This window comes from Mauremys mutica, chromosome 6 (genome assembly GCF_020497125.1).
Source record: "Mauremys mutica isolate MM-2020 ecotype Southern chromosome 6, ASM2049712v1, whole genome shotgun sequence".
NCBI classification, from domain to species: domain Eukaryota; kingdom Metazoa; phylum Chordata; order Testudines; family Geoemydidae; genus Mauremys; species Mauremys mutica.
This window is the reverse complement of record NC_059077.1, coordinates 7,095,683-7,121,697: the sequence shown is the minus strand read 5'-3', so window position 1 is coordinate 7,121,697 and position 26,015 is coordinate 7,095,683. Positions and strand designations below refer to the sequence as shown.

Here is a 26,015-nt window from a genome sequence, read left to right as displayed (position 1 = left end):
CAAATTTCAAAATATTTCACAAAATAGAATTTCCTTCCTCCACAGCGCTCCAGTGAGTGTCATTATCCCCATTTTACAGATGGGGAAGCAGAGAGAGAGAGAAGTGACTTGCCCTAAATCACCCAGCAGTGCCAAACTGCAGTGGCAGAGTTCAGAATGGAACACAGGCCTGCTGAGTTCCACTATAGTGCTTTGTCCATTATGACCTACACCACCATAGTAGCTGATGAAAAACATTTGTGTCCCTCCAGGTGTATAAACTGATTTCAGTGGAGTTTCACCAGTTTAGACTGCTTGACAATCTGGCCCACAATTATTACACCATAAACTAGGTTAGTCATATTTTTTTTTAAAAAATGGACCTTGTTCTGCTCTCACACTGAGTAAATCAGAAGAAGTTGTAGGGATGCCCTAGGGGAAAGCAGATGTAAGGGAGAAAAGAATGAGCCTTAATGAGTTTGTTTTATCTCTCTACTGTCCCCTGCCCCATATATTTTCAAAATCAAATAGGAGGGCAATCTTGTCACTACTTCCACTCTAAAATAGCCATAGTCTATGGGTGTTGAGTATCTCTGAACTGTGTGTGTGTTAAATCTGTGCACATGTGTCAGGGTCTCTGTGTTTGTTTTGTTGTGTGTCTTTATTGAGTTTCTGAGTGGCCTCTGAGTGTGAGAGTATGCAGTCTGCAGGGGCGTGTGTAGTTTATTTCTGTGTAGTATGTGCCTAGATGAAGTGGGTGCTGCTGTGGGTGTGGAAGCTGTTGTATATATGATTCTATATATGTGTGTAGTCTGGGTATATATGTGTGTGTGGCGGGGGGAGATAAGAGTCTGAGGGAGACTGTACATATTGTTTTGTGTATCTGTATGTGTATAGGCGACTGGGGTGGGGGGAGACTGAGGTCTATGGGGTAGGCATACGTCTGGATTCCATGTGTTTGATTTTCCAATCAAAACTTTATTTGTAATCAGACCCCATGAGGTGTGTGAAATCTGCTAGCAGGCTATCGCTTTCCAGCTACAATTTCCTTTGTACCATATTATAAAACAAGAAAGAGACATTGTCCTTTAGATGACAGTAAACTCCCTGTGCTAGGAAAGGTTCCCATCTTCCTCTCAAAGCCTGTCTTCAGGTGTTACATGGGCTGATATTTACAGAATAACAAGTGATGACATTTACAGAAGAAAGACGCTTCAGCGACACTGTACAGCCTGGCATCGGGGACTTCACGCCACTCTGGAGTCACTAGGGCTTCTCTTCCCCATCAGGGCTCCTCACCCAGACTCCTTGTCAAAAGGATTTTCCTCCCCGCAAAATCTCTGCACGAGTTTCAAGAGCCCCTTGGCACATCTTAAACACCTACGAATTTGACACATACATTGTCTGTTGCTGCTAATAATCGCCAAGGGTTTGTATGTGTCAAAGAAGCTTCCTCTTTGGTAGCCGTCACGTTCCTTCCCTTCTGATATCCATGCACTTAACAGGCCTGACTCAACAGGAGGCTCAGCTGAATGCTCAAGATTTCCTGCAAGCATGGGACCTACCCTTATCTAGCTTTGAGTAAGAGAGCTGCATAGAACAGTGCCCGGAGACAGGCGGGCACCTGCAGCAGGCATGTGAGCTGCTGGCTATCCATACGGCTCTAGAGCTAACAGACTAGATATTGCTACAAGTCTGTGTGGCTAGGAGGAAGTGAGAGCTTTTCCTCTTTAGTGAAAGTTTCCGGATGGCTGCATTGCCACTCAAAAAGGAGGCTGCTGAAAATAAAAACTTGATTTCTTTCTATTCTGCCTCGGGTAAGAGCTGAAATTGAGTGAGAATACTTGCAGTGACCCCTCACATGAGACAACAGACACTTGCAATAATTCCAGGCATTGAAAAACATTGAAGAGGGGCTGTGCCGGAAGGTTAGCAGCCGGCTAGACTTTGGGTTATTAGTTATACTACAGCCACACAAGCAGCAATGCATAAGAGGGGGTCAGGATAAAAAGGTTCCCCTGAGGGGCAGTGCTGCGCATGTAAGAACATAAGAATGGCCATACTGGGTCAGACCAAAGGTGCATCCAGCCCAGTATCCTGTCTACTGACAGTGGCCAATGCCAGGTGCCCCAGAGGGAGTGAACCTAACAGGTAATGATCAAGTGATCTCTCTTCTGCCGTCCATATCCACCCTCTGACAAACAGAGCTAGGGACACCATTCCTTACCCATTCTGGCTAATAGCATTAATGGACTTAACCTCCATGAATTTATCTAGTTCTCTTTTAAACCCTGTTATAGTCCTAGCCTTCACAACCTCCTCAGGCAAGGAGTTCCACAGGTTGACTGTGTGCTGGGTAAAGAAGAAAGTGTATTATGTGTGGTAGGTTGGGAAGGAGAACAAGGTGGGTTTATTCCATCCTCAGAAGCATTGGCATTGGCTACTATTAGAAACAGGATACAGGACTAGATGGACCCTTGGCCTGTTCTTGTACAACAGTTCCTATCACTGATGCCATTGAGAGTGAAACATGAACCTTTCCCCACTATGTTTATCTCATCCGATCCTCCCTGAAGTTCACTTCTTCCACAATGCTCACAAGAAGTGAATAAAACATATTTATCTATCCATGGCTAACTTGAGTAACTCAATGATGATCTATCTATAACCCATCCCCTCCCTATTGCTTGTTGTGTTCACTTGTCATATATCAAACATGACACTGCAAACTCTGTGCCGCAGCAAGCACATCTGACTTCCTATTGTGAAGCACCTTATACCAACAGACCTGGCCTGCTTACAGGAAAGGAGACTGAAGCTAAAACAGCTAAAAGACCCTGTAGGCAAATGAACTACATGTTGGCATCTTGGTAGAAAACCCACCGCCATTGACCAGACTACTATAAAAAAGGAGTATGTTGGGATGAGACCCAGTGTGGTGGAGATGTTCTGAGGCTGTGTTCAAGGTTGGATTGTTTTTGAGTTAAAAAGTGCTAGGAGCAAATGACTCAATCAATGGTATATTGCCAAAAAACCTCTTAGGATAGATTTTGACCATATCCCCGAAGGACTGATTATATTCCTCTTGGAGGCAACCCCATCATGTACTATATGGTATAAAGTATCAAGCACCCCACCAGAAAAGATCTAATAGATGTGCTGTTTCATACAACTTTTTGGGGCATGAGATAGGACCAGTGCACTATTGAGATTGCCTTTAATTTATCTGAGGCTGTTGCTGTATATAAGTGTGATGCAAACTAGGCAAGTATTGGAGAATTTGCATGAAATCTCTTATAAAATCCTGCAAAAAACATCTAAAAATAATGAAAGTAGCCCTTAATACAATGCTTTATAGATTGTCTTCACGGCTAATTTTTCTTGTCCTATTTTTTTTTTAAATGTAAGACTCATCAAACCACAAAGGCATGCTATTCCTTCAGGTAACATCTGAATATAAATGTAAATGTCTTCTTTATAGCTATCAGGTATCTACATGTTAATATTTTATATACTCAAACGGTACCTTCAGGACTTACAGTTTGTTTACAGCGCAAATGAACAACTGACATTTCCTTTCAAGAGGATTTCCCCGCCTTTCTCTGAATAATTTCCAAGAGTGTGGGGTCTAGGGGTGTTGTTTTATTCATGATAAAGAACTGACTTCACATCAGTGTGGCATAGATTTCACTCCTCCACCCTGTCTTCCTATTCATTTGTGTGTGGCAATCATAAAAGAATTAGGGGTATGTTTGGGGGAAGACCTTTTTAAGGTATAGGCATTTCTCTAGCATTAATATCTGAGATCTCGCCAAGCTTTCAGATACATTATTCATCTCCTCCCTTCTCCTTGCAAACTGGGACTGGGGCTGGGTAGTTGATTCCTTCGTTGTTGGATGTCTTCTAACCTGGGTAAAGCTAATTTTAATATGTGCAGCTTGCAGTGTGTTCTAAAGGCAATAAGATTTCAGCTCAGGCTGATGACCTACAGAAGTGAGCTCCAGAACTGTGGGCCATGCATGAGAACACTTTTTGTCCCACCGTCCAATGGATCCAAGTTGCAACTGGGGCTCCATTGGGGGAAGGATCCCATTTCAGCCTAACTGGTATGTTATTGGATTGGCAAGAGAGACATTTACTTGGGTAACTGTGCAGCAACCCGGTCAGGCTTCTGAAGTCCTATCCTCTCCAAAGGTAACAACCTTGATCTGTACCCAGAATTCATCTGGCAACCAACAGAGTGTACAGAGCATTAATATGGTGTTTCCACATCAACTTGCTCTGTTTAGAAGATTGACTCCTACTAGCTACACCAGCTGCAACTGCATAGCATGAGCACCAAGTGGAGTGAATTGTCATAGTCTAGTACGAAAGGGTTAGCTGCATGGGTCATTGTTGCTAAGTCCTCAGTTGAGAAGAATGCAGACAGATAGCCGAAGGTGATAGAAGGCATTTATAAATGCAGTTGTCTGTCTAGAACAGAGGAATTAAAGAGGACAGTCTATAACACTAACCACCAAGGGCAAATGTCTCCCATGAACGGTGAAGTCACTATTCCAACCAGTGCTTCCAATCTATGATTCTTGAGTTCAAGCAACATCACCTGTTTCTGGCTTGCACTTCCAAGCTGGGAGCCCACATTACACAGAGACGGTGTGTTGATTTAAAAGGGAGGGGCACATCTGTTTGTCACGTGTATACTCTAGATCTCCACTAGTGGCCTTTTACAGATGTTGAGTAAGCAAGGCAATGGATCTATCTTTTGATAGCTACTCTGATGAGAAACCCCCAGAAGGGTGAACAGCTAACAAACATCAGTACTTTTGAGGTCAACAATCTATTTTCCGTTTCCAGAACAGCATAAACCTTTCATAGGCTCAAACGTGTTCTGTTAATTTTTCCCCTGTGTTTTCATTTTCTCCTCTGCCCTTCCGGAGTCTCACTGGGACCAGACATTAGGGAAAAGCTGCAGCTGTTGCTATGTTCGTCCCAGCCTGGCACGGGCAGATTCAGAGTCCAGGTAAACTTCAGATGAGCAGCTAAACTTTTAGGTGCTTATCTGAACTGAAACTGAGTTTCTTCCATCACAATGAATATATGGGCATTTTCTCTCTCAAAACTTACTTCTCCATAACATTTCTTGCTTTCAAAGTCATAAATTCCTTGATTTTAAGGCCAGAAAAGACACTCTAACCTCTCACCCTAGTGATACTCTAGTCCAGCTGGGCATACTTTGAAAGTCTCACTGTGGCATTGCTGGACACGCTCAGCATGATTATAGCTTCCAAAAACAATGACATAGATAGAATCATAGAATCATAGAATCTCAGGGTTGGAAGGGACCTCAGGAGGTCATCTAGTCCAACCCCCTGCTCAAAGCAGGACCAAACCCAACTAAATCATCCCAGCCAGGGCTTTGTCAAGCCTGACCTTAAAAACCTCTAAGGAAGGAGATTCCACTACCTCCCTAGGTAACCCATTCCAGTTCTTCACCACCCTACTAGTGAAAAAGTTTTTCCTAATATCCAACCTAAACCTCCCCCTCTGCAACTTGAGACCATTACTCCTTGTTCTGACATCTTCTACCACTGAGAACAGTCTAGATCCATCCTCTTTGGAACCCCCTTTCAGGTAGTTGAAAGCAGCTATCAAATCCCCCCTCATTCTTCTCTTCTGCAGACTAAACAATCCCAGTTCCCTCAGCCTCTCCTCATAAGTCATGTGCTCCAGCCCCCTAATCATTTTTGTTGCCCTCCGCTGGACTCTCTCCAATTTATCCACATCCTTCTTGTAGTGTGGGGCCCAAAACTGGACACAGTACTCCAAATGAGGCCTCACCAGTGCTGAGTAGAGGGGGATGATCACATCCCTTGATCTGCTGGAAATGCCCCTACTTATACAACCCAAAATGCCATTAGCCTTCTTGGCAACAAGGGCACACTGTTGACTCATATTCAGCTTTTCGTCCACCGTAACCCCTAGGTCCTTTTCTGCAGAACTGCTACCCAGCCATTCGGTCCCTAGTCTGTAGCAGTGCATGGGATTCTTCCGTCCTAAGTGCAGGACTCTGCACTTGTCCTTGTTGAACCTCATCATATTTCTTTTGGCCCAATCCTCTAATTTGTCTAGGTCCCTCTGTATCCTATCCCTACCCTCCAGCGTATCAACCACTCCTCCCAGTTTAGTGTCATCTGCAAACTTGCTAAGGGTGCAGTCCACACCATCCTCCAGATCGTTAATGAAGATATTGAACAAAACCGGCCCCAGCACCGACCCTTGGGGCACTCCACTTGATACTGGCTGCCATCTAGACATGGAACCATTGATCACTACCCGTTGAGCCCGACCATCTAGCCAGTTTTCTATCCACCTTACCGTCCATTCATCCAGCCCAGACTTCTTTAACTTGCTGGCAAGAATACTGTGGGAGACTGTATCAAAAGCTTTGCTAAAATCCAGAAATAGTACATCCACTGCTTTCCCCTCATCCACAAAGCCGGTTATCTCGTCATAGAAGGCAATTAGGTTAGTCAGGCATGACTTGCCCTTGGTGAATCCATGCTGACTGTTTCTGATCACTTTCCCCTCCTTTAAGTGGTTCAGGATTGATTCCTTGAGGACCTGTTCCATGATTTTTCCAGGGACTGAGGTGAGACTGACTGGCCTGTAGTTCCCTGGATCTTCCTTCTTCCCTTTTTTAAAGATGGGCACTACATTAGCTTTTTTCCAGTCATCCGGGACCTCCCCCGATCGCCATGATTTTTCAAAGATAATGGCCAATGGCTCTGCAATCTCATCGGCCAACTCCTTTAGCACCCTCGGATGTAGCGCATCCGGCCCCATGGACTTGTGCTCGTCTAGCTTTCCTAAATAGCCCCGAACTACTTCTTTCTCCACAGAGAGCTGGTCACCTCCTCCCCATACCGTGCTGCAGAGTGCAGCTGTCTGGGAGCTGACCTTGTCTGTGAAGACAGAGGCAAAAAAAGCATTGAGTACACTAGCTTTCTCCACATCCTCTGTCACTAAGTTCCCTCCCTCATTCAGCAAGGGGCCCACACTTTCCTTGACTTTCTTCCTGTTGCTAACATACCTAAAGAAACCCTTCTTGTTACTCCTAACATCTCCGGCTAGCTGCACAATAGAAGAGGCACAATAAAGTCTCAGTCCTTATTCAGTGAAACTCTTGAGACTCTAGTGAAGAGCTAGAGATGTAATTTAGCATGTATCCCCCCCAGGAAGGCAACTGGGTGAAAACTAATTGGCTTTCACATTATGGAGAACTTCAGTGGTTGCACCAGTGTCAGTTGCTTTTAGAAAACACACAAGAAAAGAGTTGTTTGTAAAATGCAGAAGTAATAATAACAACAATATGTTGTATGTATAGAATGACATTCATCTCGATGAATAACAAAGTGCTTTAAAATCTTGACTATTTGTCTTCTTAATGTAGCATGCCCATCCCTGGGCTAACTGGATTCTGACTTGTGATTACTGCTCCTTATCGGCTAAGAATTGCTCATATCATTATTTTTGTTACCCTGTCTCATGTGACCTCTCTCCCTGGCCATCTTCTTTGTCTAATCCAATGGTGGGCAACCTCTGGACCGCAGCACATTAAGATAACCCGCTGGTGGGCCGCAAGATAGTTTGGTTTTTTTAATAATTGGAGATATACCAATCTCCTAGAACTGGAAGGGACCTTGAAAGGTCATCGAGTCCAGCCCCCTGCCTTCACTAGCAGGACCAATTTTTGCCCCAGATCCCTAAATGGCCCCTTCAAGGATTGAACTCACAACCCTCGGTTTAGCAGGCCAATGCTCAAACCCCATTACATTGACCGTCTGCAGGCATGGCCACCTGCAGCTCCCATTGTCTGGGAATGGTGAACCACGGCCACTGGGAGCTGCGGACAGTCAGTATAAACAAATTGTCTCACAGCCCGTCAGGAGATTACTCTGATGGGCCGCAGGTTGCCCACTACTGGTCTAATCCATCCTTATATCTTCTATTTTAGACTATAAGCTCTTTGGGACAGGGACAGTCATTTACTACATGTTTGTACAGCACCTAGCACAATGGGGTGCCATCGTGGTTGGTGTCTAGGCAATATAAATATATAGTAATAATTTCAAATTCTATTGCACCTTTTATCCAAGAATCTCAAAGATTAAGCGGTCTAACATCCCCTAGAGGTTACTGATCCCTTTGCTTAAGATAGAAATGTGGCCACCTCTGGGCTAGAATTTAGTGACTTTCTAAAGGCCAGATTCTGAGCCCACTGAAGTCCATGGCACAACTCCCATTGACTTCAGTAGCGCAACATCAGACTCTAACAGATCAAAGTGATAGGTTAGGACTAGAAGTGAAACAGAATAGTACATTTGCTTGGGTTAACATCCCTGCCCTTCTATACATGTGGTGACATCTATAATGACTACATGTAGGTTGGTCATAGGTTTCACATTCAGTCCAAAACATGGCACCCCCTGCTGCATGGGACTTCCTAATACCATGTTGATTTTGGTTTACCACTGAGGCTATGTCTACATTACAGACTCCTGCCAACATAGCTATGTTGGGTAGGAATGTGAAAAGGTATAATTCCGGACTAACAAAAGTTCCCAAAGTAGATCCAGATATACTGGCAAAGCTGTGCTTTTACATGTATAGCTTGTTTTATTTGTTAGGGGGCAGTTTTACTTTACTGGTACAAAGCACAGATTTGATATAGCTACATCCACATTAGGAGTACCTGCTGGTATAAATATACTGAAATACCTATACCTGTTAAACACTCCAAATGTAGACATGACCTGACTCTGTGCAGATAAGTTAAGCTCATAGAGTTCTTGGCTCTCCACTTATCACAGAACCATGTTATGTGGTAGGAGGAAGTTGATAAAATGAGGGACTTCTAGGTAGGAGGTCTCTTCCAAGGTCCATGGAGTCCAGAGTCTCTCTCTCCTCACACTACAGACTCAAAGGGAAAATTGTCATCTGATGCACCACCCAATGTCACTTAACTTCTTCCTTGAAATTTTCCATTCAAGTACTGGCCCTGCCCAAACCTACTTAGCTGGAGAGAACGAATAGGCCACAGGACATAGAGGTATGTTTTCAGCTGGATTCTCTTCCAATGAAAATGAATATGACAGAAGCATTTCTGTTTATTTGCATTCCAGTGGCACCTAAGGTCCCAATGCATATCAGGGCCCCACTGTGCTGGATGCAGTCTCTGCCCTGAAGACCTTACACTCTAAATAGACAAGACAGACAAAGGATGGAAAAACTGACCTATTATTATTTGCAGCTGAGAAACAGAAAGATTAAGTCCCTGACTGTGTAAATGCTTAAATACCTGCCTAACTTTACACACACATTTAAAGTTAAGCAGGTACATAAGTATTTGAAGGATCATGGCTCATGTGATTTGTTTTCAGTCACCCAGAAAGCAAAACCACAAACTGAAACTGGTCCCCCTGTGTTCCTATCCTTTGCCTTATCCAGAACACTTCCTCAGTGCACAGCGGGCTTCAGTTGCAATCAGAAAAATGAGAAGATGGAAAGGAATAATTATTTACCAACTTAAAAACAAGGCAAAACAAGAAATGAAATACATTTTGTTTTCAGCCATCCTGAGAGGGTTTTAGAAACAGTAGGGAATCAACAATTAGGACCTATTTAAAAAAAAAAAACAGAACTTGAAAGAATTCCATTAAGCAGACTTTTTTTCCCCGCTATCATTTTAGGTTTCCAAATTTCAGTTACATATGTTATTTTAACAGTTTAAGTCTTGAATGTGAAATGTACAATTTAGGCTAGTTAAATGCATTGAGGCCTTCTAGACATCACTGCCAAAGCTCTGAACAAAATTAACAAATGCATGTACAAATTACATCTTATTATTCAGCAGATGATTTTTTTCAAGGTTAAATTTTCAGTTATCAAGGGTATCTATCTTTCTGCCTGGACTGCTTGTGACGGGGATTGTGACACTAAGAACTTCTGTATTCACACCCTACACACTATTGTAATGATCTTTGTACAAAATCTCTCTTGTGAAGTGTCATTTGAAAACTAACTCACTGATCATTAATATTATTGTGTGATGTATGTACACAGTGAGTATTAAGAGTTATGAAGATATGCTAGAATTATGACTAAGGTGTGTTTAAACCAGGCCTGTGAGGGGGTGTTGTTAAACAGGTCTATTTTAAACAAAGGAATATGTGTTCACCTCAGTTTATATCTTAGTAGTAAACAGACCAATCAAGCTAACACAGAGTGGAGGCAAACCTCACACTAACAAGTGGGATGTGTGTGTGTGTGTGTGGCGGGGGGATAGAGCCTGGTGTTTAGGTGGTGGGAGGGAAGGGGAAGAATTGAGGGAGGAAGGGAGGGAAAGGAGTTTATCAGCAGAGGCAGTGGAGCCCCTGAAGTACCTTGGGGACCCCCGTTGGAGAAACGCTGTCCTACGTAAATTAAGCATGGTGGAATCAGAAACAAAGGAAACCCTATTACACAGGAAACCCTATTTGCATACAGGGGGATGGGAAGAACAGCCTGGAGTCATCCTACCTCTTGAAGCAAGGTCATTGAACTTTGGGAGATATAAGAAAGGAGAGAAGCCATCTTTGGCATCCATCACTACACAGACATAAGAGCTCAGAGCCCCTGCAAGCTGAGAAAATGGGTCCTTCAACGAAGGGAGGGGTTTGAAGACTCTGGAAGTGAATATAGGTGTGAAACCTGCTGCTGGGATCTGAGTTGCTGAACTAGGGCTGTCTAGCACACACATACTCAGGGAGTGACCTGCATGCTGGTAGCCTGCTTGTAAGCATCCCAGGTTGGAACCATTGAGAGCTACAACAGCAAAGCATCATGAGGCACCCAGGGTTACAGGCAGGCAGTGACACAACCCCACACTGGTCTGGATTGGCACCCCAGAATGTGACAGAGATACATAGCCCCCATCCAAAGTTCAGATGAGAAAGTAAAACTCTTGCTGATAGGAGGGTCACCTCTAAACCCAGCCACACAGGAACGTCATGGTTTCAAATCATCCCTATGCTCAGCTCAGACTGGAACCACAAGAAGGGAGATGATTGGCAGTTGGTGTCTTGCTGAATCTATATCAACACAAAGGTCAGATTACCCAAGGAGTTTGGGGAAGATGAGTTTGTGCTGACTTTGATATAGAGGTGTTGTAGTTGCGTCCTGACCTTCAATAGAGCCAAGGTGTCTGTGGTCACAGGTGCCGTCCCAATACCCAACCCCCAACAAAATATATCTTGGTTCCTTCCTCCATCATCTGGGCAAAACCAAATTTTTATTTCACCCCAAAACCCACCTGGCAAAACTGATCTTGTGTTTCCCTCACCTTCTGATCCCTAGACTCTCCCCACCCGTAGAAAAACTCTCTGGTCCCCACTTCCAGTAAAAAATGATCCTGTATTCCCTTTTCACCACCACAGCAAAATTGATGATATCTCCAACTAGTCTCATCTGAGGAAAATTGGTCCTGTGTCCATTTCCAATTATCTATGGGTTTTGTCTCTTCAGCCCACAGGGAATCTCCTGCTCAATAGATGCCTCCTTCCTCTGAGCTGTTGGATCCTGCATTGGGAGGGGAGCAACTGTAGACCTAGCAAAGTCCTTGAAGCACATTATGCTCCCATTTGTAGCTCCTTGGGAAGTCTTTGCCTAGGAGGGAAAAAGCCAACACAGCTCTCTTCTTGTTCTTATGACAATGAAATGTGCCCCCTTTGCTCCTTGCTAATGTTGCCATTTAGGATTCATTCTGCTATTCAGTTCATCAACTCAGTATTTCTTTATAATCTTTTTGTTGGTTATAGTTTCAAGTGGACTAAACCCAAGCTGGGTAGTGTGGCAAATTGCCAGCACTACTATGATGGGTCTCACACTTTCTCTTCTGCGGGGGAGAGGGGGGGGTCAGGGTGCCATTTCTTGCCCCTGAACTGGGATATTAACTGCCCCACTAGTGTCCTAGAGGAGGGGAGTGGAGAGAGAGGGACCTGGGCCCTCCCTACTCTGAGTCCCAGCCCAGGATAGCGGTAAGCCACTTGAACTAGCAGTTCCTTCCCCTGGGCTACTTCCCTTTCCTGCCCTTCAGCTTGTGGGAGGCTTCCAGCTCTCCCTCTGCACAAGCCAGGTGCCCCTTACCTAGGGTCTTGGTCTTCTTAGCCCATCGCAGCACTTCTCCAAACTTTCCTCTGCTTCCCTCCAAACTGTTCTCTGCTCCAACACCTTCCCCTGTCTGATTGAAGCAGGGGGGTTATATCAGGTGACTGACTTCAGGTGCTCTAATTGGCTTCAGGTGCTCTAATTAATCTATAGCAAACTTTCTTCCCTCTACAGGGAATAAGCTCCCTTCTAACCTTCTCCTGTTGCCCTCTGGCCATGCTGTACCACAGTAGTGAAAGGCAGGCCAGACCAGGGAGCTATTTAGGGGCTGTGGATAACTGGGTTTAACTCCCTTTTTGCCACAGGCTTTCTTTGAGACCTTAACCAAGTCACTTAGTTTCTTTGTGGCTCAGTTCCCTATCTATAAAAAAGGGATAAATAGCACTTCTCTACCTCAGAGGGATGAGAATAAATACATTAAATATTACGAGGTGTCAGATACCATGGTAATGGGGACAGTATAAGTAGCTAAGAATGCTATTTAGGAATAGTAGTAGTAAAGTCCATTTATTCATGTCTGAATCATGACCTCACAGTTGAATTTTCAGAAGTCTTCTCAATCCATCGCTACCTTCACACACTCAGCTGCTGACCAACCAGTGATCTGCTGCACAGCATCTATCCATCTCCTTGCTGGTCATCCCCTACTATAATGACCCTCCATCATTCCTTCCATGATCACTTTACCAGGGTTATTTCAATCTCTGCTCCTGATGTGGCTAATGTACAAATGTTTGCAATTGTTGATCCCCAAGAACAGATTCCATTTCTCTCCATTAATATTTCTAACAAGTGTTCATCTTCTTTTTTTTTTTCTGTCTAGGTGATATGCAATAGTCTTTGCCAACACCACATTTCAAAGGCTTTCATTTTCCTGCCAGCAGTATTAGATTCACATCCATAAGTTGCTATGGAAAAAATAAACTTTTTACCATTCAAACCTTCAAATGCTATCTAAATACAATAAAATGAAAGCTAAATTTTTGTACATCTCTTTCTAGGAATTGGAAGTGGAAGAGTCAAATCACCATCAGAGTCTGTTTCAGGGCTACTCCTCATGCAATACGCAGCATGGGGACTGGAAATCTTGTTCTCACAAAATCTCCATCTCAGTTTTATAGGCCAAAGAAGTTTGGATAAGTTCACAAGGCGTCCAGATTTATGGATGCTGATCCAAATTTCTGAGCTCTGTTGGCTTGTTCATCATGAATCCAAGGAGTCCTTCCTGACTGGTCTCAAATAGCCAGATTTTCTAAAGTGGAGGAAATTGGGAACTGAGCTGTTCTGAAAATCAGTCTGTAATTGTCATAACAAGAGCCGCTGGATGCAGAGCAACTTAGAAAATCTGGCCCTGAGCTCTTCTGAAAATTGAAATGGTTTCTATAGCAAATTCTATCAATCAAAACCAGATACGTGGGAGCTGGGCCTCCTGGGTCAGAGGTGACCTGGATGTAGCAGCATTGAGAGAGAGGAACAGAAGCAAGGGCTAGAAGATTGCAGTTGGCTTGGGAGGAAGCTGAGATCAGGAGTGGGAGAAACAATCATTTGCGGTGGATGGATGTGAACAGGTTGGGACTGTCCATCCTGAGGAGGAAAAGGCTGAGCTGGGAGAAGTAGCCACTCTGGTGGAGCCTGACATTTTGGTAGTTCTGAGCACCATTTAGCTTCAATCTTTCCCTGGAAGCTGGAGACAACCTCAGACTAGGCTGATCTATACCATGCAACATAAACAGATCATAGTACAATGCAGACAATTTTGATCTGAGCTTGAGAGAAGCACTTCAGCAAAGTAGATTTATTTAGACAAACCCAACGCTATGTGTTACTCTCTTGTGTGTCATCCAAGATATGATGCGTAGGAGAACCAAAATGTATACAATAAGTGTTGAATCCTTCCCTGGACAGCACAGAGAAGGGCATCAGCAGGGTTGTCTCCAGTGTCCTCTGCTGCAGGAATCATGACTGCAGTAAGGGTATATTTTAGGAGAGAGCAGAGGAATGCACTCCTTTGCTGGTCCTCCATAAAGTAGCAAAGTACAGGCCCACCTAGCACTTGCTGCTGATTGTAGTATATGCAGCAGGCAGCTTGAGGAACTAAGCAGAGACCAGTCATAGCCCTCTAACCCGCAAAGCAGACACATTAAGGATGTGATGCATGTGCCAGCACATTAGCCAGTCTCACCTCTTAATATACTCATGTCATGCCGTGAACCTGGCATGATATATTCATAAGGGGCTCAGATATGACAGAGATGAACATGGGATGAAAACATATATAGATATTTATTCTTGACACTTTTTTCCTCCTAGCCTGTGAACAGGGGTATCAGAAGGAAGCCATGAGCCTTACATTTCTCCATTAAACCAGGTGAAGTTGTATTTTGATTTCAACCCAACATAATGACTTTATAGATGTCGTAAGGGATGTGTATGAGAGATAAGGAGCATGTGTACGTGCGTGCGTGTGTGTGTGTAAGAGAAGAAGAAAGAGCATTTTCAGTTTGTGTATGTTGGTATGTTGTGAGCAAGTTGGGGTGTGTGTGTGTGAAATATTTACAGACAATGTGTGTTGTCTTAGAGAGACAGTAACTTTGCCTATGTGATTGAGAGTGTGTGAAAAAGACTTATTTTACATGTGTGAGACTGTGTGTGCGTAAGAGAATTTGTCTCTGTGTGTTCGTAAAATAAATTTATTTTTTTGTGTGAGAGACTGAGTGTGTCTGTGTGTGCAAGAGAGGGAACGAGTTTGTGAGATTGTGTGTGAGAGAGATAAAGGGAGAGAGACAGAAAGGATGTATGTGTGTATTTGCCCTAGGCAAGTTCAGCTCTTAGCTGGAAACTTGAGAAATTGACTTTACTGGGATTTGAAAGAGATCTCAGGTGAACTAAATTTGTCTGCTTTCTTTTCCCACTAGTGCAGTAGAAATGGATTCTCAGCCTAATAAGGTTTGACAAGACCTGGCACTGGAAGCAGGTACCAAGGAATCCAACTAGTCGAAAGCATTAGAGACACCATGGGTACCAGAGGATAGAGGTGTTGCCATGGGAACAGAGTGAAAGGTGCTCCATGGTGGCTGGTTAGGAGGTTTGTTTTCTTGTTTAAGACAGAGCCAAGCAGCTGCAGCCTTGTAATCAGCCCTCCACTTTAACAACAGTAGGTAAATTCCACCCCCTCCCTGCTCCAACCGGAGCTGAGGAATTTAATTCTCCCTCTTAACATGAATAATGCTGAAACATATGACACCACCAATGCCTTCAGAAAGCGACTTGCTGCAAAATAGGACAGTGGGTTCTATGCATGGGGCTGCTTGTGTCTGATGTGACAAGGGAGCTTCAGAGCATGGGTGATATTTTTCAAAGGAATTTGAGGACATCGTTTTCAGTTACAAAGCTGTAACTTCTCCTTCCCCACGACCCCCACCCCCAAAAAGCAACCTCTCCCTCACTGATCCTTCAAATGCATTTGCCCCACGACCAAGGAGCAGTGCCGACAAAAAAAAAAAAGCTTATTATGAAATTAAGAATGGTTTCGAAAGGACATTGAAAAAAATATTGTTCTCTCCATGAGATAGTAACAAGGACTTCTTCTTCTTATTATTATTATTATTAAGCTTTTCTTCTTTGCATCTTCAAATCTTTAAAGGTAGGAACAGAAAGAAGAATAAAAACACCTTTCTAAACTCTCAGATTAGCAAAACAGCTGGAGTTTTATTAAAATTATTCTTTGTGTTTCAATAATGTCTAGAAGCCTCAACTGAGACTGTGTACCCATTGCGCTAAGCACTGCACGTGGACATAGTGAGAGACAGTCCCTGCCCTGATGTGTTTAGGAGACTTTCAGGAATGAACAGGACTAAATCACTGAGGTGTTTTTCAAAATCTCACCCATACAATCTCAATTTTAAAAAGACAGGCAAAGAGTGGGTAGAGAAACAGAGACACAAAAAGGTGAAGAGACTTGCTGTTTGCAATGGGTGAGTGGCAGAGCTGAGATTTGAACAAAACTTTCCTGTCCATTAGGCCGTACTGCCTCTCCTTTACAAACCAGCCATTTTCAACTGGCACAGTACACAACAGCATAATGAAAACTGTTTGAACATAAGAAAGCCCATAATGTGTCAGACCAAAGGTCCATCTAGCCAAGTATCCTGTCTTCCAACAAAAACAAGGAGGAGTCCTTGTGGCACCTTAGAGACTAACACATTTATTTGGGCATAAGCTTTCATGGGCTAAAACCCACTTCATCAGATGCAGTAGGGAGATATAAATACACAGCATATGAAAAGATGACAGTTGCCTTACCAAGGGAGGGTCAGTGCTAACGAACCTTATGAGGAGAGGCTGAGGGAACTGGGATTGTTTAGTCTGCAGAAGAGAAGAATGAGGGGGGGATTTGATAGCTGTTTTCAACTACCTGAAAGGGGGTTCCAAAGAGGATGGATCTAGACTGTTCTCAGTGGTAGCAGATGACAGAACAAGGAGCAATGGTCTCAAGTTTCAGTGGGGGAGGTTTAGGTTGGATATTAGGAAAAACTTTTTCACTAGTAGGGTGGTGAAGCACTGGAATGGGTTACCTAGGGAGCTGGTGGAATCTCCTTCCTTAGAGGTTTTTAAGGTCAGGCTTGACAAAACCCTGGTTGGGATGGTTTAGTTGGGGATTGGTCCTGCTTTAAGCAGGGGGTTGGACTAGATGACCTCCTGAGGTCCCTTCCAGCCCTGATATTCTATGATTCTATGAATTAAGGTGGAAGTGGGCTATCCTCAACAGTTGATAAGAAGGGGATGGAAATCAGTAGCCAATGCCAGGTGCCCCAGAGCGAATGAACAGAACAGGGAATCATCAAGTGATTCACCCTGTGATGAAATATTTGTGAAAAGTTTCAATAATAAAAACCTCTTTCTTTCCATCAACATTTGAAATTGTAAATGTTGACATTTTTCAACCAGCTGTAGTATCTAGAATTAAGTATCAGAGGGGTAGCCGTGTTAGTCTGGATCTGTAAAAGCAGCAAAGAATCTTGTGGCACCTTATAGACTAACAGATGTTTTGCAGCATGAGCTTTCGTGGGTGAATACCCACTTCTTCGGATGCAAGTAGTGGAAATTTCCAGGGGCAGGTATATATATGCAAGCAAGAAGCAAGCTAGAGATAACGAGGTTAGTTCAATCAGGGAGGATGAGGCCCTGTTCTAGCAGTAGAGGTGTGAAAACCAAGGGAGGAGAAACCAGTTTCAATCCTCCCTGATTGAACTAACCTCGTTATCTCTAGCTTGCTTCTTGCTTGCATATATATATCTGCCCCTGGAAATTTCCATTACTTGCATCCGAAGAAGTGGGTATTCACCCACGAAAGCTCATGCTGCAAAACCTCTGTTAGTCTATAAGGTGCCACAGGATTCTTTGCTGCTATTTAGAATTAGGCTCTGATGGGTTACAAAGGCTGGGTAATTCTTAAGGTGTTCCTAAGGATGCTTTCCTGCCTGTAGTATTGCAACACCAACAACACAGTCCATATTTGGCAAATGTTGTGACAAAGCCATGGAGGTGGTAGAAATTTTCTCTGATTTACCATTTAGTCCATCCCACAAATATTAGGTAATTGGGGCCAGATCCTCAGGTAGTTTACATCGGTGTAGCACTGTTGAAGCTTATGGAGCTACATTAATATATATTAGCTGAGGATCTGGGCCCAAACTGATTCAAAAGTGGGTCTTAGCCTTTTGGAATGTTTTCACTAAAGAGTTAATCTGGAGTCTTAGCCAGGTATTGTTCCTAATGCCCCCACCATGCACATACAAAACCTTCTTCACCTGAGTATTGAGGTGCTTTCAACTGAGACTGGCTGGGGTTGTGGGTTAGAGTGCAAGTAGCATCTTCACTCAGGCTGGTAAGCAACCCACTTTGCTCCGCAGAGACAGACTAAACCACCTGAGTGCTGGTAGTCCTCCAGTGCCTTCCTACAATTCACAGAATAATAGAAGATTAGGGTTGGAAGGGACCTCAGGAGGTATCTAGTCCAACCCCCTGGTCAAAGCAGAACCAACCCCAACTAAATCATCCCAGCCAGGGTTTGGTCAAGCTGGGACTTAAATGCCTCTAAAGATGGAGGTTCCACTACCTCCCTAAGTAACCTATTCCAGTGCTTCACCACCCTCATAGTGAAATAGTTTTTCCTAACATCCAACCTAGACTGTGCCCAGAAGGACCGACAAGTTCTCCCACAAGACACTGGGAAAGAATCCAGCATGCCTTAGCTTACAGCAGCACAAAGAACCATGGGATGTGCCCCTATAAAGCTTAGTGACACACATTGGCGAGTACAGCACCAATGAGGACACAGTAACTCAGTTAGGGCTTTGCAATGTGTTTGCTCATACCCAGGCTGTGTAAACCCAGGTGCTCAGCTTGGGTGCTCAGCAACTGGATGTAACTTCACAGAGAAGGCATATCCTTCAGCTGATCAAACTCTGTATAGCTTTCTCCAAAGCCTTTTTATTTTTTGGTGAACAACCCCCCAGCAATATGGAAGCATGGAGCAAGGTTTTTGGATACTTTACATCACCAAGCTTATTGATTATCATTTTTTAAAGATTTGTGTTCCCAGCATTAATTCTCTTGAGTATTACTGCAGTTACTGTGGTGTATTTATGCTGGCCATGTGGATACTCCGGGAGCTCTGGATTCATTAGCTTGGGGTTACAGTGGATAGATTCAGCTGAAAGTAAATGCCATCCACTCATCTGCACTTGCCTTGCAAAAAGTTAGTCAAGTGCCCTTTACACTTGCAGGAAATTGTCATTCCTTGCTGAGCTGGTCTTCCACAATCTATAAAGGCTCTGTGCAAATGGGATTTCAGTATGAGAGTGTTTTCTCAGCAGTTACTTCTGAACCTGTGCAAATTCTTATGTCACTCTTGATGTTGGCGTCTTTTATGCACTCCCAAGGCACAGAACTGCTGGAGCATTTCCAAAAAAGTGCAAATGGAAGAAAGGTTCAGAGGTGACCTAACAGAGGTTTACACAGTTTTGAGATGGGCTGATAGAAGAGAAAGAGATTTTTTTTCTTTGCAGTATATTAAAAAATGTGGGGCCCTTATCCAGGCACAATAGGAAACTGGTAGTTCTGATTTCTCTGAATTTCCTTTGTTTGGCTCAGGGAATTACTCTTTGTAAAGCATTGGGACAACTGTTTTTTAAAGGGAATTATTCTGGGAATTATTCTAGGTGATCAGTGGGACTACTGTATCTGAATGAATGTTGTAATTGGAAAAACTGTTTACATAGCCTTTAGATTCCATTTCTACGTTAAAGAGAAACTTCCTACAATAACTATTTCTACTTACAATGCCTGATCCATCTCCCCTTGGAATCATAGAATCATAGAATATCAGGGTTGGAAGGGACCTCAGGAGGTCATCTAGTCCAATCTCCTGCTCAAGGCAGGACCAACCCCAACTAAATCATCCCAGCCAGGGCTTTGTCAAGTCTGACCTTAAAAACCTCTAAGGATGGAGATCCCACCACCTCCCTAGGGAACCCATTCCAGTGCTTCACCGCCCTCCCAGTGAAACAGTGTTTCCTATTCTCCAACCTAGAGCTCCCCCACTGCAACTTGAGACCATTGCTCCTTGTTCTATCATCTGCCACCACTGAGAACTTCCTAGCTCCATCCTCTTTGGAACCCCCCTTCAGGTAGTCGAAGGCTGCTATGAAATTCCCCCATCACTCTTCTCTTCTGCAAACTAAATAACCCCAGTTCCCTCAACATCTCCTTGTAAGTCATGTGCCGCAGCCCCCTAATCATTTTGGTTGCCCTCCGCTGGACCCTCTCCAATTTGTCCACATCCCTTCTGTAGTGGGGGGACCAAAACTGGAAACAATACTCCAGGTGTGGAGTCAGTAGGAGTCTTGCTATTGACTTCAGTGGGATATGGATTGGGGCCAGGCAACACCTTTCATCTGCAGATTTTCAAAGCACTTTGAAAAGATGGGCAAGTATTACTATCCCAGTGAGGCGATTGAGATGTAAAGGGGTTAAAATAAGCTGCCCGAGGTTATATGGCAAGGCCCTGGAAGAGTAAAAATAAGGGTTCCAGGTCCCGAGACCCCTGATTTGACACCTAAACCACACAGCTTCTCTGTAGGAACTAGCATTCAGAATTCTATTAGTTGTTATTTATTTCTTTTGTGTGAACCTTGGGCAAGTCAGTTTGCCTCTGTGTCTCCTCATCTGTAAGACAAGATGATCATATTTACTTACACTATTACATATGAAGGAAGAGGCTGGAAGAGTGGGTTATTGTGAAGATAATGCACGAGGAGATTTTCCAAAGCATAAAGGATAGTTAGCTGTGCAATTCCCAATGGAACTGAGTGCCTAAATCCCCTTTGTGCCTTTGACAATCTCCTCCTTCATTAATCTTTATCCAGTTCTCTGAATATGTAAACTGCTAGATAGCTGTCTAGCTACAGATGTTGGCCCCCCCTTTACTCAAAAGGGTAAACTGTTATCGACTTTTACTTCTCTAACACTGTCTGGGTGAGTAATAGATTTGTAATCTGGCCCTAAATTATGATGATTTCCTGATAGCATCATTTAAAAAAGGGTTTTTTCCTCCTTTTTTTTTTTAGCAATTCACATCCCCCCACTACAAAAAATGAACAAACAAACAAATATCCAAGTCCTTCTGGAGCTCAGAACTCATAAGCAAAACTATATTCCTCTTTGTGTAAATAAGTGATGTTCACAATATAAACATCCCAATCTATTCCCAACCTCCTTTGGGGAGACGGGGACCATCTACTCTAACCAGAGGTTTTGACCCTAAATAGGAAGATGTTTCAGAGAGTCCATGAAGTGCACTTAGGATATTGCTATTACTGTTGATTTGACATAGAAGGTGCTCAGATACTATGGTGATGGGCAGCAGTTTCAATATGAATCCCTAAGACAGACAGCGAGATAGTTTTAACTTGAGACATTTATTTTATTTTATTTTGCATTTGAGTTCAATAAATCTCAGTTCTTGGTTATTTTATTTATGCCTGCAAGTCTTCAGGACATATTTGTCACACAGAAGTACTTAATTTTACTGTTTCTACACATACAAAAAAAATCAGACCATTCGTTTCACTTCAATTGACAAATACATCAATATAAACATATGGAACTAACATGAAGTATGCCTGCATCACCTGGCCCGCTTGGGTCATGTTCTGGTATCTGGTTTGTATAAGCAGCCCCAGCACTTCTAAGAAGACCCACTGGAGATCCTGATGAGCAATGTGTCCTTCTTAATATTAACCTCCCAACTTCAGTGCACTCCAGGATGTTACTGGGGTCTCTGCTAGCAGGTCCCCTTGTAGGATCATAGTCTTAGATTGCAATTTTTCTTCTTATTTTATACTTTTATAGCATGACGCATAATAGGGTCACAGTCCTGCTGAAAAGAAAAAAGAATAATAATCTTCATTAAGTTGTTTCACTGAGACTCAAGGGACAACTTTTTAGATTTCCCCAGCCACTAACGTACAATTTTTTGCATCTCCCACCCCTTATGGAAAAGCCCTATAGTTTTTTGCAGAAAATGTTACATTTTCTATTAATCTTTTGGATCATCTTATGAAATCTACAGTAGAAACAATTTAAATTTCAAAATGAAATGTCATTTTGACCTGAAAAATTTAGCTTTTTTTTTCCATTTGGGACAGGAGGGCTAGCTCAGTGGTTTGAGCATTGACCTGTTAAACCGAGGGTTGTGAATTCAATCCTTGAGGGGGCCATTTAGGGAACTGGGGTGAAAATCTGTTTGGAGATTGGCCCTACTTTGAGGAGGGGGTTGGACTAGATGACCTCCTGAGGTCCCTTCCAACCCTGATATTCTATGATTTCAAAAGTGTAAGAATGGGACATTTGGACAATTTAACAATTAAAAAAAATAAATAAAAAAGAAAAATCTAAAACAGGCATGTTGCCAAAAAACAACCTGTTCCCACAACGTTTCTGTTTTGACAAATCAGCATTTTCTGACCAAAAAAAAAAAAAAGTTTTGTGGAAAGATTTCAAGGCATCTCTCTAGTCAACTTCCCTCTACTGGTGCATCAGAATTATCTGCCACAAGGATTAAGTGGTTTTGAAGCAAGGAACAGAGAATTCACAGGGGCTGGTCCAATACCATGAAACTCATTCCTGCAGGATGAGACCTACTTCATACCTCACTGCTATTCTTTCCAAGTGCAAAGTGCACTTCTTTGGCCTCAGATTCCCTCCCTAAAGCACAGAGCACATCACGCACACACATTTCCCCTCAAGGACAGCCACACACAACTGATGCTGTTAACCTTGCTTAATGCATTCTCAGTGGGCATTCTGATACGAAGGTGATGGTCTCTGTGTGGGAATCTGTATAGAACAGAACAGGAGAGAGAAAGAGAGAGAGAGAAAGGTCTGCGAGAGAGAGAAAAAACACCCCTGTTATAATTTGTTTCACATATTTTCAGCTCAATTAACACATCTTGAAGATTCTTATGACAGTGCCAACAAGAATTAATGCAAAAGTTATGCATTCTACCTTTTTATCTCACTTGTGTTGCATGAGTCTCGCAAAGTTGAAAAGCTGCTAATTTAGTAGTCAGCAGTGTCAAATAAAATTTCTAAACTGTATGTCTATAAAAGAACATCTTTGCAATAAGGCATAGCAAATATGCTTGCAAAACAGTTCAGTCAGCAAACCTCTTTTAGGTTTTGAAATATCTGGCAATGACATTTATTAGAACGAAACTATAATATATCAGTGATATAAAGAGCTGTCTCTTCATTACTCGGGCTTTATTATAGGCACTAATTTTGTGCAAAATCCTTTAGATTCTTTGCAAAACACCTGCTGAACTCACAGAAATATGGTTCCTGCATGCGCTGAGACAGATGTAGCTTAATCACATAATACTGAATTTGACTTTTCAGTGCCTCACAATAAATGAACTGAGCATGCCGGTGCAGTAGGCTTAAATCTTGCTCAAATTTCTATATAGCACTCAGTAACCGTAGTGCCTGTGGTGAGGCCACCTGTGCCAGGACCCTGAAAGGAAACAAAGGGCAATTATGTAAAACCCATTTTCAGTTTCTTAAAAAAAAAAATTAAATCAAATTAAATCAAATAACACGCTGAAGGTTTAAAATTAATCTGTGTTTTGTTTTGTTTAACTTTCTGTCTTTTTCAATCTAGCTGGCTAACTCCTGCCCAGCTGCCTGTTTCTCTTCAGTCACTATCTCTCTAGGGTCTGTCTTTATTCCTCCAGTGTGCTTGAAGATTTCTTGTTTATGTAGGAGTCTGTGACAAGGGCACACATGATGATGCTATGGACCAGTATCAGATGACTAGAATAAGAAAGCCCCTTTGCTCACTCTACCTTCAACCACACATGATTAGTTTTATATTTTAATTGATTTTTTGGTGGTAAATCAAGTCAATTTCAATGAATTTCAATGCTGACCAGATTAAGATGCAAAATTGTTTATCCGGCTCTCCAGCTCTGTCTCCTTCATGGTTATTTGTGCAGGTGTCTCTATACATCTTTGTGTACAAGGCTCATATGTGTGTGCATGTGTGAGACAGAGCATGTATCAAATACATATAACACACACATAATACACAGATAAATGCATGACACACACAGATAATGCATGATACGCACATTTACAGAATATATATATATATTGCACAAACTACTATTTTCCCACTGATTCTTATTTACACTGAAATGTTAAATAATGGTGCTTTAATTTTACTTCTTCAGATAAGCTGAGAAAAACCATAAAACAATGAAACCTCATGAATATTTATATTAATGGCTACATAGCATTATAGTCATAATCTCTGGAACTGGTTCTCACCGGTTCAGAATTAATTATCAAGTTCAGTTTTAATTGCATTCTTCTAATTTAAAAAAAAAAAGAAAGAGAAAAAAATCCAACACATAATGAATTAGTTCACAAGTACTCTGCTGGCCTGGTGAGTCCAGGAGAGTTCAAATCTCATTCTTATCATTTAATAATGAACTGAAGACATGTGTTCCAAAAACCACTCTTTAATACTTGTCATCCAACATATGAGAAGGTGAAAGCTTTTCCTTTTTTAAAAAATAGTTATTTCTTATCTTTAGAAATTATGAAAAAAACCTGATTTTCTGATTGTTCTTGGCAAGTTTTATTTAGTGTGCTTTTTTTCCCTTTCGCTTTCCCTGATTTTGTCAGCTACTTGCAATAGATTTTTAGTATTGACCGAGGAATGTGGGTGAAATTCACCACTATGCAGAAAGCCAGCAAAAGCCAAATAATCATTAGTGTCTCACCTTAGCTCATGGGCTCTGTGAACTAAAATGTTGGAGTCACAGAGTCACAGAATCATAGAATATCAGGGTTGGAAGGGACCTCAGGAGGTCATCTAGTCCCACCCCCTGCTCAAAGCAGGACCAACCCCCACATGACCTGCTTTGGCTCTGTTAACCAAAGAAAATACAGGGTTAGATCCTTGGCTGGTGAGGAGATGAGTGCAGATCCATTGACTTCAGTCGAGCTGCACCTATTTACACCAGTTTACCATCTGGTATTTCCATTTTACAGAAATGCTAGTTGAAAAAAAAAAAAGAAACGTGAGCAAACGTTTGTCGATAATGGCTTGCTATACTCTTCCCCCTATGATTTTGTAAGTGAATTTGCTGCTGTTGTTGAGGTTCTGGATTGACAGTCCTGGAGACTGAGTCCTAGCTACGGCACGTACAGTTATAGCCTATCCTTGATTCAGCATGGGACTTAAGCACAAGCCTAACTTAAAGCACATGTGTGCCTCCTTTGGGACTACTCATGTGCTTAAACTTAGGTACTAGAGGATAGCTTGATTTCCATGACTCATTCTTTCCAAGGTTCCTACTCAGACTATCCATAAAGACACCAATTTGTTGTAACTGCCTTCATTGTTATTATTATTATTTTTTTAATGTGATCACCTGTCCATAGGAATTGTAGTAAGCTTAGTTCATTTTAAGCTAGATATCAAATTCTTGTTATAATTAAGATTTTGGTCACTACAAGCCTTGTGCAGATTTTGCTTGTGACCAGCGGCTGATTACTCAAACCAAGTGAATTTCTGAACGGTGTGAGGTTTTCCCATCACTAACAATCATCATCAAGTTAAATTATACGAACTATACACTGCTCATTCCATAGATAGGTTGCCAACACTAGCTGGAGTTCGAATCAAAGAACAGCAGACTTGCACAACTTCATTTAAAAAAAAAAATTGCACAGGTGTTAACATGTTCTCTACCAAAAACAAAAGCTATAAATTTATGCTGTTAAATGTTTGCATCAGGGGGCATTGAGAGACTAAGGGATTTGCTCAAGATCACTAGGGTAATCTGTGTCGGATACAGGAGTAGAACACAGCTATCCTAAAGTCCAGTCGTGGGCTTTAGACACACACATCTCCCTCCTGTCCAGAGAAAGAACCTTAGAGCCTTCATCCATTTAATTTCCCAACACCAATTTGCACACATATAAGCACCAATAGAAATCAAAGGTCTTTCTGCTTCTCTTTCTTTATAGTTTGCAGCCATCCAGCAATCCTGTGGCCTGTTCCCAGCTGTGTAATCACAGAAAGTTTGCTTCTCTCATCATTTCTTGCAGATGAAGGTCCTGACAGCACCTCAAGCTATTACCCTGTTCAGGCAGAGTGTGAAATGGAAGATTCAAGATTCATACTCTCTGCGTACAGCTGCTGATCTGTATCCAAAAGTCTTGTAAATGATCTGAGCTGAAGTCCATAATTTAAAGAA

At 42.5% G+C, this 26,015-nt stretch overlaps 1 long non-coding RNA gene across 2 annotated transcripts; it reads left to right on the top strand.

Moving 5' to 3' along the window:
• Window positions 1–221: 221 nt before the first annotated feature.
• On the top strand, window positions 222–26,015 carry LOC123373236. Of its 2 annotated transcripts, none has more exons than XR_006580626.1 (4): window positions 222–332; window positions 14,494–14,551; window positions 15,099–15,243; window positions 25,867–26,015. It is a non-coding gene; the product is annotated as an uncharacterized LOC123373236 (long non-coding RNA). The 2 variants fall into 2 exon arrangements; XR_006580625.1 differs by having other exon boundaries at window positions 15,099–15,268.